Genomic DNA, 14,713 nt, shown 5'->3' with positions numbered 1-14,713 from the left:
GAACCTCGAGATCACGACCTAAGTGGAAGTCGAACACTCAACCGACTGAGCCTTCCAGGTACCCCCAACCAAAAGATTTCGTATGTGCTGGCCTCATTCTGTAAGTTTAGAGAAGAATTTCATCATTTCATTAAAAGCTATGATCCAATTACTCTAAAGAGTATGGTCAAATCAGACTAAAAATTGAGCCATTAGTCAAATGTAAAATCGTCTCTTTTTAAAACCAATTATTTTAAATACAGAGTAAAATATGAATTCATTTCTGATTGTAAGAAATTGAAATAATATAGATACAAGTAGTTACCCTAAAGAAAGTACCTCCATTCCCAGGTCTTTCACAGCATATGATGCCTTCTGTGAGGAATTTAGTGTGTGTCCACTCAACTTTTTCTAATTACACATGATACTATACAAATAAATATCTTTGTTTCAAATATGTATTGTTCACGTAAATAAAATATCTCTTTACTTTTGTGGACATTTTTAATTGGCCAAAGTCTTTAGATGGTTCCATACGAGTTAAGTATGGATTTATTGCATTAAAAAAACCTGCTGCATAATATTCCATAGGATGGATTATGAAATTATTACCCCATTAGTGGAAATTCAAGGTTACTTTTCTCTTAACTATTCCACAAAATATCACAGGGAACAGTTTTGTACATGCCTCCCTTGCACACATGTGGCTGTGTTTCTCTTGGGTAGATACCAATAAATGAGATTGTTGGCTCAAAACTTGTGCAATTTTAAAAGGTTTGGCAAAGTGCCTTACAAAAAGGCAGTACAAAGTAAATCCTTAGCAAAGAGATCATTTAGAGGGAGAGTTACCTTCCCCCATGCCCTTATCAGTATATTATTTTATCTAATTTTGAAATATGTTCTAAAAAACCAGAAATATGTTCTACTATAATAGGTAAAAAATAAAAGCTCATTTGCATTTGCATTTCCTTAATTACTAGTAAGGTTATACATTTAAATATGTATTTATTGGTCATTTGCATTTCTTCTTCTATGAATTACCTGTACATATCTTGCTCTTTTTTTTTCTAATTAGTTTATCTTCTTATCTAATTATAAGCATTCTTTATAAAACCTTTACACATGCTAAAACTATTTTCTCCTAGTTTGATAACAGTTATTTGTCTTTGTCTATGGGATATTTGATGAAAGAAAATTTTCCTTTCTTTTTCTTTTTTAAGTCTCCTTTATACATATATCCAGATGTGTAGATGTATTTGCATAATTAGCATCCGATAGGTACTTTTTAAAGTGCAGTGTATTTTGTCCTTTCTTTTGTTTGTCTCAGTTCCATCTCTCTCTGCTATTTTGACCAACATTAGTCTCCTGCCCTGACCCCCTCCAATTCAGCAATGTGGAAAGAAAAAAGAAAGACATGAGGAGATTGAAAACAATATATATATGGAAAAATATATAGCAGGCAAACACAACCAACTAAAAGAAAATTGCTGCAGATATGTTAACTAATAAACAACATAGACTTTAAACAAAAAGCATTGTTGGGAATACAGTGGGTCACCACATAATAATAACTCACTTAATTCACCAAAAAAGTGTTTTGAACTTGTATGTACCCAACAACAGAGGCTTACAATACACAGAGCGAAATTTTACCACATTAAAAGGAAAAATTGCTTTCTCTAGAGTTGTCTTTTCCTTCATTTTCCTGGTAGCACAGAGTTGGTTGTCACAGCAGCAGCAAAGTAAAATGAGGACAAGATTTGAGATATATAAGAAAAAAAGAAGGAGCCCCTGGGTGGCTCAGTTGGTTGAGGGACCGACCCTTGATTTCGGCTCAGGTCATGATCTCACAGTTTGTAGGTTTAAGCCACGAGTCTGGCTCTGCGCTGACAGAGTGCAGATCCCAGACAAAGTGCCTGCTTGGGATTCTCTGTCTCCTTCTCTCTCTCTGCCCCTCCTTCTCTCTCAAAATAAGTAAATAAACATTTTAAAAAAGAGAGAAAAAGTAAGTCCCTGAAATATATGTCATTAATAGTATAAACCATAACCCTATTTCTTTTTTTTTATGAAAGTCTTCTCTTTTTAAAGTTTTTTAGGTTTCTTTATTTATTTTGAGAGAGAGAGTGCGAGTGGGGAAGAGGCAGAGAGGTAGAGAGAGGGAGAGAGAGGGAGAGAGAGAGAATCCCAAGCAGGCGCTGTGTCACAAGTTCAGAACTCATGAACTTTGAGTTCATTATTTGAGCCGAAGCCGGTAGCTTAACCAACTGAGCCACCCAGGTGCCCCCATATCCCCACTTCTTGACCGACAGTACCAATCAAAGGGAGCAGACAAGATTGTTTTGTTTATGGAAGAGTAAAGGAAATCAGAGTACATTTAGAGAGAAGATGCTTGAAGGATGTGAGAAACCAAACTTTCAAGGGAAATTCCTGAAAAAATTTTTTCTAGGTTTGGCAGTTTGTGTGCTTTGCATTTTAATTACAAAGTACCGTGTTTCAACACTTGGTTAGGGAATCACTCATAATTGGGACCTTCCTGACCACAGTCAGCAAGGCTTCCTTCACCTCCAGGAGGTTTGGGAAATCAAAACAGAGCCCATCTGCCAGAGAGCTGTGGTCCTCATCAAACAGCCCCACGACTGGCACAGCGGTGTATTTGTGCTTGAGAGACGGCCTCGACCAGTTGCTGAGCCTAAAATACCTCTCAGGGCTGGTTGCAAAGCGGGCAAATTCATAGCACAAAAACTGGCCTGTGTGAAAACCCTTCACTTGGAGCCGGTCTGCATGTGGCTTGTGGAAAGAAGAGAGGTTTCACTTCTATTTCTTTCCATCCCACATCATAAACACGAAAATTGCCATTGAACATTCAGCTCGTGGCTCTGGTACCTTTCTCATGCTGAAATGAGGGAGGTGGGAGGAGGTGTATATACTCCTAAAACTACGCTGTACAGAGATTTCCGTGAGAGGGAAAGGAATACACACATTGGGAATAAGAGTTTTGAGTTTATTTGTGAATGCTTTTATTAAAAAATGTTAATCATGTACAGAAGTACAGTTTTCAGAATAAAATGGTTTTTCTGTTAACACTGCCATCCCACAAAACGGAGGTGCTAATAATTCCTTATTATGTTGTTTGTCACTTCACCACTATCAAAGTTTCACAAACCCGAATGAAATATACAACAAATAAAAGAAAAGTCAGTGAAAATTGAAGAAAAGAAAGGGATAGCAAGTACACAAGATTACAAGGCCAAAAGTCTCAGAATTTCATCCTAAAGAGCTCAGGTGACCTTAGAAAGCTATAGTCACACAAATTTTTAGGCATAGTCATATCGATTTTCATTAAGGGTCTCCTTTCTAGAGCATTCTTGAAAGTTTCTAATCTTTCTTAATGCCTTGAGTTCACTTCATATATCATTAAGACATCTTGGGATCTTTGTCTGCAAGAAGTTCTGCGTCTAATATCACAAAGACCCCAAAAATAGACTTTGGAAAGGAAAACTTGCACTCCAGAAAATCATCGCTTGGCATAGAGAAGAATGTACAGAAGTGAATGTCAGGGCAGTTAGCTGTTAGCTCAAGTTTGTCTCCAGTGCTGAGACTTTTCATACTTCCCTGGGCCTCAGTGGAATGCGGAATCAGAATAATGTGGCTTGTGCAGTTTTCTAGATGATCTCCATGACTCTTTCAAATATAAAACACTATGATTCTCATCAGGTCTCATCATTGCCTCTTGCCTATCTCTCTTCTCCTGAAGGCTGGGGTCAACGGACCCCAGAGAAGATTAGTCTTACACATACACACACACACAAATAAAAATTTCATGATGCATGGCAGGTGACGCAGTAAACACTTGTTTTGGGAGCCCCAAAGAGATATTTTTTAATTGAGCTATAGTTAATAGACAATATTATATTAGTTTCAGGTATGATAATTGTACAAATATTATATTGACATACAATATTATAATAATCAGACTAGTAATTCGATACTTATATACATTACACAATGCTCACCTGATAAGTGTAGTCACCAGCAGCCACCGTACAAAGTCATTACAATATTATTGACCCTATTCCCTATGCTGGACTCTTCATCCCATGACTTACTTGTTTTGTAATTGCCATTTTGTGCCAAGGAAGTATTATGATGGTGTATTTTGCAAGACTTATTTTTAAAATGCCTAATTCTTTACAAAATCGGTGCAGAACTAGGGAAAGGGGTGTGGTCTAACAAATGGAAAGATATGGATTGAAAACAGATGCCCATCAAAGGATGAAGCAGCAAATGATTTAACAATTCATACATGATTAAAAAAGAGAAGTGGTTGTGATTTGATGGACACAAATTTCCTGAGTTTTCCAAATTCCTGAACATTCCATATTTATTGTTTCTTACATTGTTCTCTATAGCACTTGCTCTATTCCTGTTTTGGCATGAATTACAATGGTTTATTGGAAGAAGGTAAATGCACACTTACATACAATTAAACAGAAGTGACTACTGTGTAATTTTACAAATGATAAAAGATATTAGAAACTAGGGACACTCACATTTCTAAACCCTGGAATTAAGCTCTTTGGAAAAATATCACTAGAAAAAAATGATTAAGACTTGTAGAGTGTAGGTCATTTAAAGCACTCAAAAGGGAAGACAACAGGTGAATATTTGGACAAAAATGTCCATTGTTCAGTTTTTCTCTCCACTTCGTCATGTTTCCTAATTTATTTATAATGTTTGTCTCTAACAGGAGTTTTTTTTGAGACAGACCATAATTTTTCTTTTAGGCCAGTGTTTCTGAACCTTTCTTTACATCATCACCCCCTATGAAGGCTTTTTAGACTCTCTTTTCCCCAGTCACTCCACAGTAAAATTATAACACCATAGATAGACTGTATATGTGTTTGTGTATTATATGTATATATGTCCTTTATAGATTTTGAGTAAATTTTCTCACTCCCTCCAAGGAACTAATTTTTCTCCTTTGGAGATAATATTCTCCCCTTGAGAATGTGTGTTTTATATTGTGGTAAATAGGTATGCCTTACAAGCTGCTGAAAGAAAGCAGGATATAGATACCAATGCAGCCCACACTTAATGAGCAGTTACAGATTAGAATAAAACATGAGAGGATATAAGCATGGCTTCCTGCATGTTCCTTTGCCACACATACTTATTAAATTAAATACAAATAGTAAATCACAGAATCTGAAGCAAATCAGCCAAAGAAAACATGAAGGGAAAAAAAAAAACCCAGAAAATATAGGTGATACTGGAGGATGAGCCCTGAAAATTCTCGGAAGTCACTTTTTTGTAAAAAGATGGAGAAAGGTAAGATAAAAGAAAAAAAAAGGTAGAAAATGAAGATAACACAGTACCTTTGGCAGTTTTATTTACATCTAGATTTTTAGAAGCCAACTTTTATATATGGAAGTCATATATGGCTCCTAGAGAAAGATACACCCCAGTGAGGGAGTCCATTCTGTGACCCATGGGTCAGTCAATGGAAATAACATGCAAAGAAGGAAGCACCCATATCTGGAGGAAATCGAGAGCAAATAAGGAAATGGAGACTGTGCACATTCAACAGAGAGCTTTGCATTTTTACACTTAACCCTCTGCATGTTTCAATGGTTAGGACACATGAGAGAACAGTGATGGCTCAGAGACAATTTAATTTTACTTGTTCATATGCAAAAATAGCACAAAACCAAGGACATTTCCAAGGATATTTCATAATTTATGTAAACATATTCTGAAACAAATTTGTGAGCATTAATTAATGTAATAGAGAATAGGAGTTGACAGCCTAAAATCTAAAAGAAATTCAAGGTAAGACTGTTTGCAATGGTCTTGGGGTTGACCATTCTCTTCTTCTTGTTCTCCCTTCGACTGAATGATCTCTCTTTTTCTGTCACCTTTGCTAGCTTGGCTCCATCCTTCTGCCTCCTAAATGAGGCAGGTGCCAAGGTCACATTTTATCCTCTTCTCTCTGTGCTCTCTTCCTTGACAAGCCCCTGAATTCTCAGTTTATCAGTTATCATATCTAGGCAGACCTCTTTCTAAACTGTCTTTCTGGCCTTCCACAGTCTCCTGATCACCAAACATAATTTCCAGCTGCCTATTAGATATTCCAATGATTTTCTTTCAACACACCAAAATCAAGATGAACAAAATAAAGCTCATCATCATAACACTTCCTGCTTCTTTATTCCTGTTAAATGAACACAACAGAAATGTATGATACCCATGCCTCTCTGTCCTCACCCATGTGCTCACTTGGCTATTAACACAGGTCATTCTACCTCCAGATGTTGTTCACAGTGGTCTCCTATACCCTTGTCAGACACTGTATGTCTTATCCAGACTCTTGCAATTGCATTAGCTTTGGTATTCTCTAATTCCTCTCTTGGATATATTCTATGTGTGCTTTTCAAAATAATCCTCATATCTGGCCATGCCACAAAATAGATAGTTATCAATTTCTAACCATTTTCAGTCAATATTGAAGGTCTCTCTACTTTTCTTCCATACTATTGCCCATCTAAATTCCCGTTGTGCCTTGTAAGTACCAGATGGGCCCAACTACTCACTGTCCATTAGCATACCCTACATCTTTCCTCGGCATCTTGTTGAAATTATTCCCTCTGCTTAAAATGCCCTTTGCTTTTCTCTCAACTTCACCCAACAAAGTTTGACTCTTTGTCAAAATTCGGGTCAAATTCACCTCCATGCTAATGGTTTTTGCTGAATTTCTGTTGTGGACTTCACTGTGCCTCTCTCAGTGTGCTTTGTCACATTCTATCTTTATTGATAATACAAAATCATGGGATGTGAATATACTTGTATGTACCTTCATTCTTCCCACTTGTGCTCAAAGCAGACATCATTAATCAATCGCAGTGCTCTTTCTCACTAAACCCAGACAAGCTCTCAGAATCCATCTCAGCACCCCATGTCAAGCAGCCACTGCCAGTCCATTAAAGTTGATACATGAACACAAGACCTGGATTATAGTAAATATCTAATAAATATTGGCTATTATTATTATTCTCTAGCATGATACTCATCACATAAACTAGAAGATTGTTGAAGATTATTGGTTAAACGAACTGCTACTACAGTGCTGACTTGTCTATATCTCTTCATCTTTGTACTTAATGAAGAAGACAGAAAACCTGTATTCCTTTGAAGTCAGAGTTTTTCTGGCATACTGAAGAAAAGCATGTGATTTCCCAAAGTAAACTGCCATAATTCCTTTCTCTAATACACCCACTGATTCGTAGTCAATGCTATCAACCTTCCAATTCAGAAGGAGTGCCAATATTACCAGAAATTTGAGGAAATTATTTCATCACTGAACCTTCAGTATAGTTGATGCTATTTAGCTATCCAGCTATCCAGCTGCATTCAAATGGAAAGGCCGGGTCCTGTTTGAAGTGGACCCGGGCTACATGTGCTGCATTTGTATGGGTAGTTTGTCTGGGCATTTCCCCAAGAGAACAGGTGAGGGAGGAATGTGCATGTGGAAGCACATGTGGAAACAGCTGCTCTTAAAGATATCATCTGTTTACTCAGGATGTTTGCGAGTTTGCTTTTCCATGGCTTTGTGTACAGTGATCGCTGTTCACATGCTGTCTCTTGTCACCGGAAGGTAACAATGTCAATGACAATGATGATGGTGATGCTGCTGTTGGTGACAGTGATGGTACATCATATCTACCTAATCCTCTGCAATTTATAAATATGAGGAATGACTGGCAGAGAGAGAAAAACAGGGAGAAAGGGAATAGGCAGGGACATTCTAATTAAATATAACAAAACTTCCAATGGAATGAAGATTCTAAGCCCCCTTGCAAAATTGGAACCAGAAGCTATGCCCTATTTCTTTAGGGTCTCACTCCAAGTTTGATAGTGAGTCTCAGAAGAGAATGGAGGCCCAAATCATAGAAGATTCTGTATTTGATGCTGGAAGTTCTAAATTCTCAATTTCTTGACTCAATTTTAGACCTTTTATAGCACTATTTCTCCTTCCCTGTGATGCCTTCAGGGAATGGGATACTTTGCCTACCCTCACAATCCCCCAGATCACTCATTCCCCTGCAGCAATCAACTCCAGCTTTGGTCATGTTTGTGTTATTTTCCAGGATTGTTTCTTAGGGAAAGGGAATCAAGTTTTCATAGTGATGACAGAGCAATCCAATGTGGTGTCTTTCACCCTTCTTGGGGCGCCAGTCACAGGGGTGGGACAGAAGACCACCACTGATGCTACATCTGCACCTTGTCTCCATCTGTGTGGGGTTTATCACTTGGAAAGCCAATGAAGATGACTGTGTCCCAGTGGCTGGGCTTGAACATAAATGCCTTTGTTATTCTCGTTGACTTGCAAATTCGGATACTGATTTATTACAGCTTCTGATCTTCAGCCCAGAAGTCTCATCTTGAGAAATGCTGACTAATATATTTCCTTCCCCAAAGTCACACAATTCCTTGATCATGGAGGAAAACATTGTAGAACTTTTTAATTGATGTTTTTTTTTCTACCCTAAATTTGGGTGTTCCAGGAAAACAAATAAGCAAAAATAAGATTTGGTAAAAACCAGCCTTTATTCAGATTTCTAAAACTCTGAAGCACCTAGGCGACAGAATTGTCTGTCCAAGACCCGTGTTTTGAAATAGCTCATTTTACAAACATCACACAACTAACATGACTAATGCATAACTGTAGGTAACAGACGGTAGCAGTATAAGAGTTGCCTGGCTGCAAATTGACCAGCAGGGGATGCCAGGACAGTTTGGACAACTCAGTTAGAAAAAGACATGCAGATAAAGCAAACAAAAAACAAGGAGCTGATGGGGAAATCTCATCATTTTCGTAGAAGACAAGACATTTATTGCTGAGTCAGAGATGCTTGGAGTGGAAAGAGAATTCCAAACAAGTACGATAAAGCAGAAGGAAGAGATGGCACCCACGCGTGTAACTGAAAGATGTTTCCTTTGGCCATTTGTAAGGAAATTGCAAATTCATTTTCAAACCATTTAAACTGATAAGAAAAATTTAATCTAATGTAGGGTTTTTTTCCACTTTCTTATAAATCTGAATGCTTTGTTATTTTTATTATTTTTTATTTATTTTGAGGGAAAGAGCTTGCACACACACCAGTGGGGGAGGGACAGAGAGAGAGAATCCCAAGCAGGCTCCATGCTCAGCACGGATCCAGATGCGGGCTCGATCTCACCACCAGGAGACCATCACCTGAGCCAAAATCCACAATCAGACACTTAACTGACTGAGACCACCCAGGCACCCCTAAACCTGGGTGTTTTAAATTATATAAAATGATAACACTTAAAATTTTTTTGCATCATGCATTGATATTAAATACAGCATTTCCTGAGACCGACACTTTCTCAAACCCAAGTTGCATCTCAAACCCAAGTTTGGTGCCAGATGACATGATCACAAAACATATGTCTCTTTGTGCTCACTGTGCCTTCTCAGAAGAAAAGCACTCACAGGTCTTTAGATATCTGGGTCCGGTCCCAGATAGCACACTATTTTTTACTGCAGAGACATTTATTACACCATTCTGTTGCTTGTGAGAACAAAAACACTAATGTATTTGTGCGCATAAACTCCCACATTTGAAAGAGAGCTTTTAATTCTTTTTAAGTCTAAGAAATGTAATTTCCAGATAACATGTTGGTTTTGTGAGCTCTGTGAAGTACTGGAGTCTCTATCCTTGTATCTCTCTCCCTCTCTCTCTCTCTCTCTCTCTTTCAAGGCCTCTTCCATGTCACTAAGAAATTAAGGTATAATGACAACCTCCCAGATTGTGGAGAATATTGTAGACCATTAACAAACTGTTATGTTTTTCCCAGGACAGCAGGAGTTCTGGACAAGAAAACTTTATCAGGCTTGAGCTCTTGATGTAGATTCAGCTGTGAGAGACCTGTTAGTATGTGTTAGTGGCTCACTTTCTTCATTGCCTCAGAGTAAAGATAAGTATTTACTTACTCACTGAGTAACTTCTTGCACCAAGAAAAAATTCCCAGAAAAAAAACAGGGGTGATGGACCTTTAAAAGCATTCTGCTAAGTGAAAGAAGCCAGATGGGAAAGACCATATATTGTATGATCCCACTTATATAAAATGTCCAGAACAGGCAAATCTGTGAAGACAGAGAGTGTATTTGCCTGAGTCTGGGGGTGGGAACAGGGATTTTCTGTAAATGGACCCAAGGGATCCCTTTGGGGTGATGGAAACATTTTAAAACTGGATTGTGGTGATGGTTGAACAACTCTATAAATTTAGTAAAAGTAGTTGAATTATACACTTAAAACAGATGAGTTTCATGGTATGTAAAAAATAGAATGGATATCTAACAAGGTAATTATCACCTTCCCTCATGTATGGAACATACTATGCTCAGAAAACAAGCACTCACCCTGTAATTGCACACCTGCATACAAAGAAAATTCAAAGAATTTGCTTAGTTTGTTTTATATTTCAATAAAAGCTATGAACTGAAAACAGCCATGTTGTGCTTCAACTGTACAATAATTTCACCCACAGCCTATGGTTCACTCTATTATATTTTAAATCCATGATTTTAAGCAAAGCCTATAATCTAGGCATTTGGGGGATTCCTAGGGAAATTCCGAGCAAATTTGTTGGAATTACCCAGTTTAAACATTACCCAAGAATTACATACCTTTAATCTTTTTAGGCCATTATTGTAACTTTCTGTGCTTTTATAATTTTAAACTCACAGAAAAGTTGCAAAAATAGTACAAACACTTCCAAATGCCGTTAGCCAGATTCATCAGTTGCTTGCATTTTCCCCATTTTTCCTCTACGTGCATTTCTTCGATTTTTTTTTCTTTTTTAAATACAAACATACTGAATGTGCATTGGAAGAATAAAATGATTTATAGAAGTGTAATTATTTAAATAAGTGTAATTTTCCTTCCTCCCTAAGGAAAATCATTCTTTTCTTTTCTTTCTTTTTTTTATTCTCACATTAGATAACATACAGTGTAGTCTTGGCTTCAGGAGTAGAACCCAGTGATTCATCACTTACATACAACACCCAGTGCTCATCCCAAAAGTGCCCTCCTCAATGCCTGTCACCCATTTTCCCCACCCCCATCAACCCTCAATTTCTTCTCTGTATTTAAGAGTCTCTTAGGGTTTGCCTCCCTCTCTGTTTTTATCTTACTTTTCCCCCAAGATCATCTGTTAAGTTTCTCAAATTCCACATATGACTGAAATCATGTGATATCTGTCATTCTCTGACTTATTTCACTTAGCATAATACCCTCCAGTTCCATCCACATTGTTGCAAATGGCAAGATTTCCTTCTTTTTTATTGCCAAATAGTATTCCATTGTATATACATATACGCTTTCCTTCACTGTGCAGAAGCTTTTTATCTTGATGAGGTTCCAATAGTTTATTTTTGTTTTTATTTCCCTGCCTTCAGAGACATGTCAAGTAAGAAGTTGCTGTGGCTGAGGTCAAAGAGGTTGCCACCTGTTTTCTCCTTTATGATTTTGATGGCTTCCTGACTTACGTTTAGGTATTTTATTCATTTTGAATTAATGTTTGTGTATGGTGTGAGAAAGTGGTTCAGTTTCATTCTTCTGCATGTTGCTGTCCAGTTTTCCCAGCACTGTTTGTGAAGAGACTGTCTTTTTTCTGTTGGATACACTTTCCTGCTTTGTCGAAGATTTGTTGGCATATACTTGTGGGTCCATTTCTGGGTTCTCTATTCTATTCCATTGGTCTATGTGTCTGCTTTTGTGCCAATACCATACTGTTTTGATGATTACAGCTTTGCAATACAGGTTAAAGACTGGGATTGTGATGCCTCCAGCTTTGGTTTTCTTTTTCAACATTACTTTGGCTATTTGGGGTCTTTTGTGGTCCCATACAAATTTTAGGATTGTTTGTTCTAGCTCTGTGAAGAATGCTGGTGCTATTTCGATTGGGATTGCATTGAATGTGTAGATTGTTTTGGGTAGTATGGACATTTTAACAATATTTCCTCTCCAATCCATGAACATGAAATGTTTTTCCTTTTCTTTGTGCCTTCTTTAATTTCTTTCATAAGCTTTCTATAGTTTTCAGCATACAGAACTTTTACCTTTTTGGCTAGGTTTATTCCTAGGTATTTTATGGGTTTTGATGCAATTGTAAATGGGATTGATTCCCTCATATCTCTTTCTGTTACTTCATTATTGGTGTATAGAAATGCAATCGATTTCTATACATTGATTTTATAACCTGCAACTTTGCTGAATTCATGTATCCGCTCTAACAGGTTTTTTTGATGAAGTCTTTTGGGTTTTCCATGTAGAGTATCATGTCATTTGTAAAGAGTGAAAGTTTGACTACTTCTTTGCCAATTGGATGCCTTTTATTTCATTTTGTTGTCTGATTGCTGAGACCAGGACTTCCAACACTATGTTAAACAACAGTGGTTAGAGTGGACATCCCTGTCGTGTTCCTGATCTCAGGGGGGAAGCTCTCAGTTTTTTCCCACTAAAGATGATATTAGCTGTGAGCCTTTCATATATGGCCTTTATGATGTTAAGGTATATTCATTCTATCCTGACTTTCTTGAGGGTTTTTATTAAGAAAGATGCTGTATTTTGTCAAGTGTTTTTTCTGCATCTATTGACAGGATCATATGATTCCTTTCTTCTATTAATGTGATGTATCACATTGATTGAGTTGTGAATAATGAATCAGGCTTGCAGCCCAGGAATGAATCCCACTTGATCATAGTAAGTAAGTCCTTTAATGTACTGTTGAATTCAATTTGCTAGTATATTGTTGAGAATTTTTGCATCATGTTCATCAGGGATATTGGCCTGTAATTCTCCTTTTATTAGGATCTTTGATTTGGGAATCAAGGTAAGGCAGGCTTCAAAGAATGAATCTGGAAGTTTTCCTCCCATTTCTATTTTTTGGAACAGCTTGAGAAGAATAAGTATTAAGTCTGCTTTATATGTCTAGTAAAATTTCCCTGGGAAGCCATCTGGCCCAGGACTCTTATTTCTTGGAAGATTTTTGATAATCAATTCAATTTCTTCACTGGTTATGGGTCAGTTCAAATTTTCTATTTCTTCCTGTTTGAGTTTTGGTAGTGTTTGAATGTCTAGGAATTTTTCCATTTCTTCCAGATTGTCCAATTTGTTAGCATTTAATTTTTCATAGTACTCTCTAATAATTGTTTGTATTTCTGTGATGTTGGTTCTGATCTCTCCTTTTTAATTTGTCATTTTATCTATTTGGGTCCTCTCTCTCTTCTATCAGAGAAGTCTGGTTAGGGGTTTATTAATTTTGTTAATTTTTTTCAAAAAAATAGCTCTTAAATTCATTGATCTGTTTCTACTGTTTTGTTTTTGTTTTTTTTTTAATTCTATATCCTTTATCTCTGCTCTAATCTTTATTATTCCTCTTTTTCTGCTGGCTTGGGCTTTCTTTGCTGCTGTCTGTCTTTCTAGCTTTTTTTAGGTGTGTGTTTAGGTTGTATATTTGGGAACTTTCTTGCTTCTTGAGATAGGCTTGAATTATAATATATTTTCCTCTTAGGACTGCCTTTGCTGCATCCCAGAGGGTTTGGCCTGTCGTGTTTTCATTTTCATTTGCTTCCAAATATATTTTAATTTCTTCTTTAATTTTCTGGTTCACACATTTATTCTTTAGTAGGATGTTCTTTAACCTCCATGTATTTGGACACTTTCCAAATTTTTTCTTCTGGTTGATTTCAAGTTTCATAGCATTGTGATCTGAAAATATGCAGGGTATGATCTCAATTTTTTTGTACTTGTTCGGGGCTATTTTGTGACCCAGTATGTGATCTATTTTGGAGAATGTTCCATGTGAACTTGAAAAGAATGTGAATTCTGTTGCTTTAGGATGAAAAGTTCTGAATATATCGGTTAAGTCCATCTGGTCCAAAGTGTCATTCAGAGCCGTTGTTTCCTTGTTCATTTTCTGCCTAGATGATCTGTCCATTGTTGTCAGTGGAGTATTAAAGTCCCTTATAATTACAGTATTATTATCTTACATTTGTTTCTGTTTGTGATTAATTGATTTATATATTCAGGTGTTTTCCTGTTGGGGGCATAAACATTTGCAATTGTTAGCTCTTACTGATGAATAGACCCTTAATACAGTATAATGCCCTTCTTCATCTCTTGTTACAGTCTTTGTTTTAAAATCTAGTTTGTCTGATGTAAGTATGGCTATTCCAGCTTACTTTTGACATCCAGTAGCATGATAGATGATTCTCCATCCCCTCAATTTCAATCTGAAGGTGTCCTCAGGTCTAAAATGAGTCTCTTGTGGGCAGCATATAGATAGATCTTATATTTTTTATCCATTCTGATACCGTATGTCTTTTGATTGGGGCATTTAGTCCATTTACATTCAGAGTGATTATTGAAAGATATGGATTTAGTGTCATTGTGTTATCTGTAGGTTTTGTTCTTGTGGTGATGTCTCTGGTCATTTGTAGTCTTTGCTGATTTCCACTCACAGAGCTCCCGCTTAGGATCTCCCACAGGGCTGGTTTAGTAGTCACAAACTTCAGTTTTTGTTTGTCTGGGAAAGCCTTTATCTCTCCTTCTATTCTAAATGACAGCTTTGTTGGAGAACAGATTCTTAGCTGCATGTTTTTCCTATTCAGTACATTGAATATTTCCTGCCATTCCCTTCTGGCCTG

The sequence above is a fragment of the Neofelis nebulosa genome, chromosome 12, assembly GCF_028018385.1.
Source record: "Neofelis nebulosa isolate mNeoNeb1 chromosome 12, mNeoNeb1.pri, whole genome shotgun sequence".
Classification (NCBI taxonomy): Eukaryota; Metazoa; Chordata; class Mammalia; order Carnivora; family Felidae; genus Neofelis; species Neofelis nebulosa.
Note: the sequence above shows the minus strand (reverse complement) of the source record.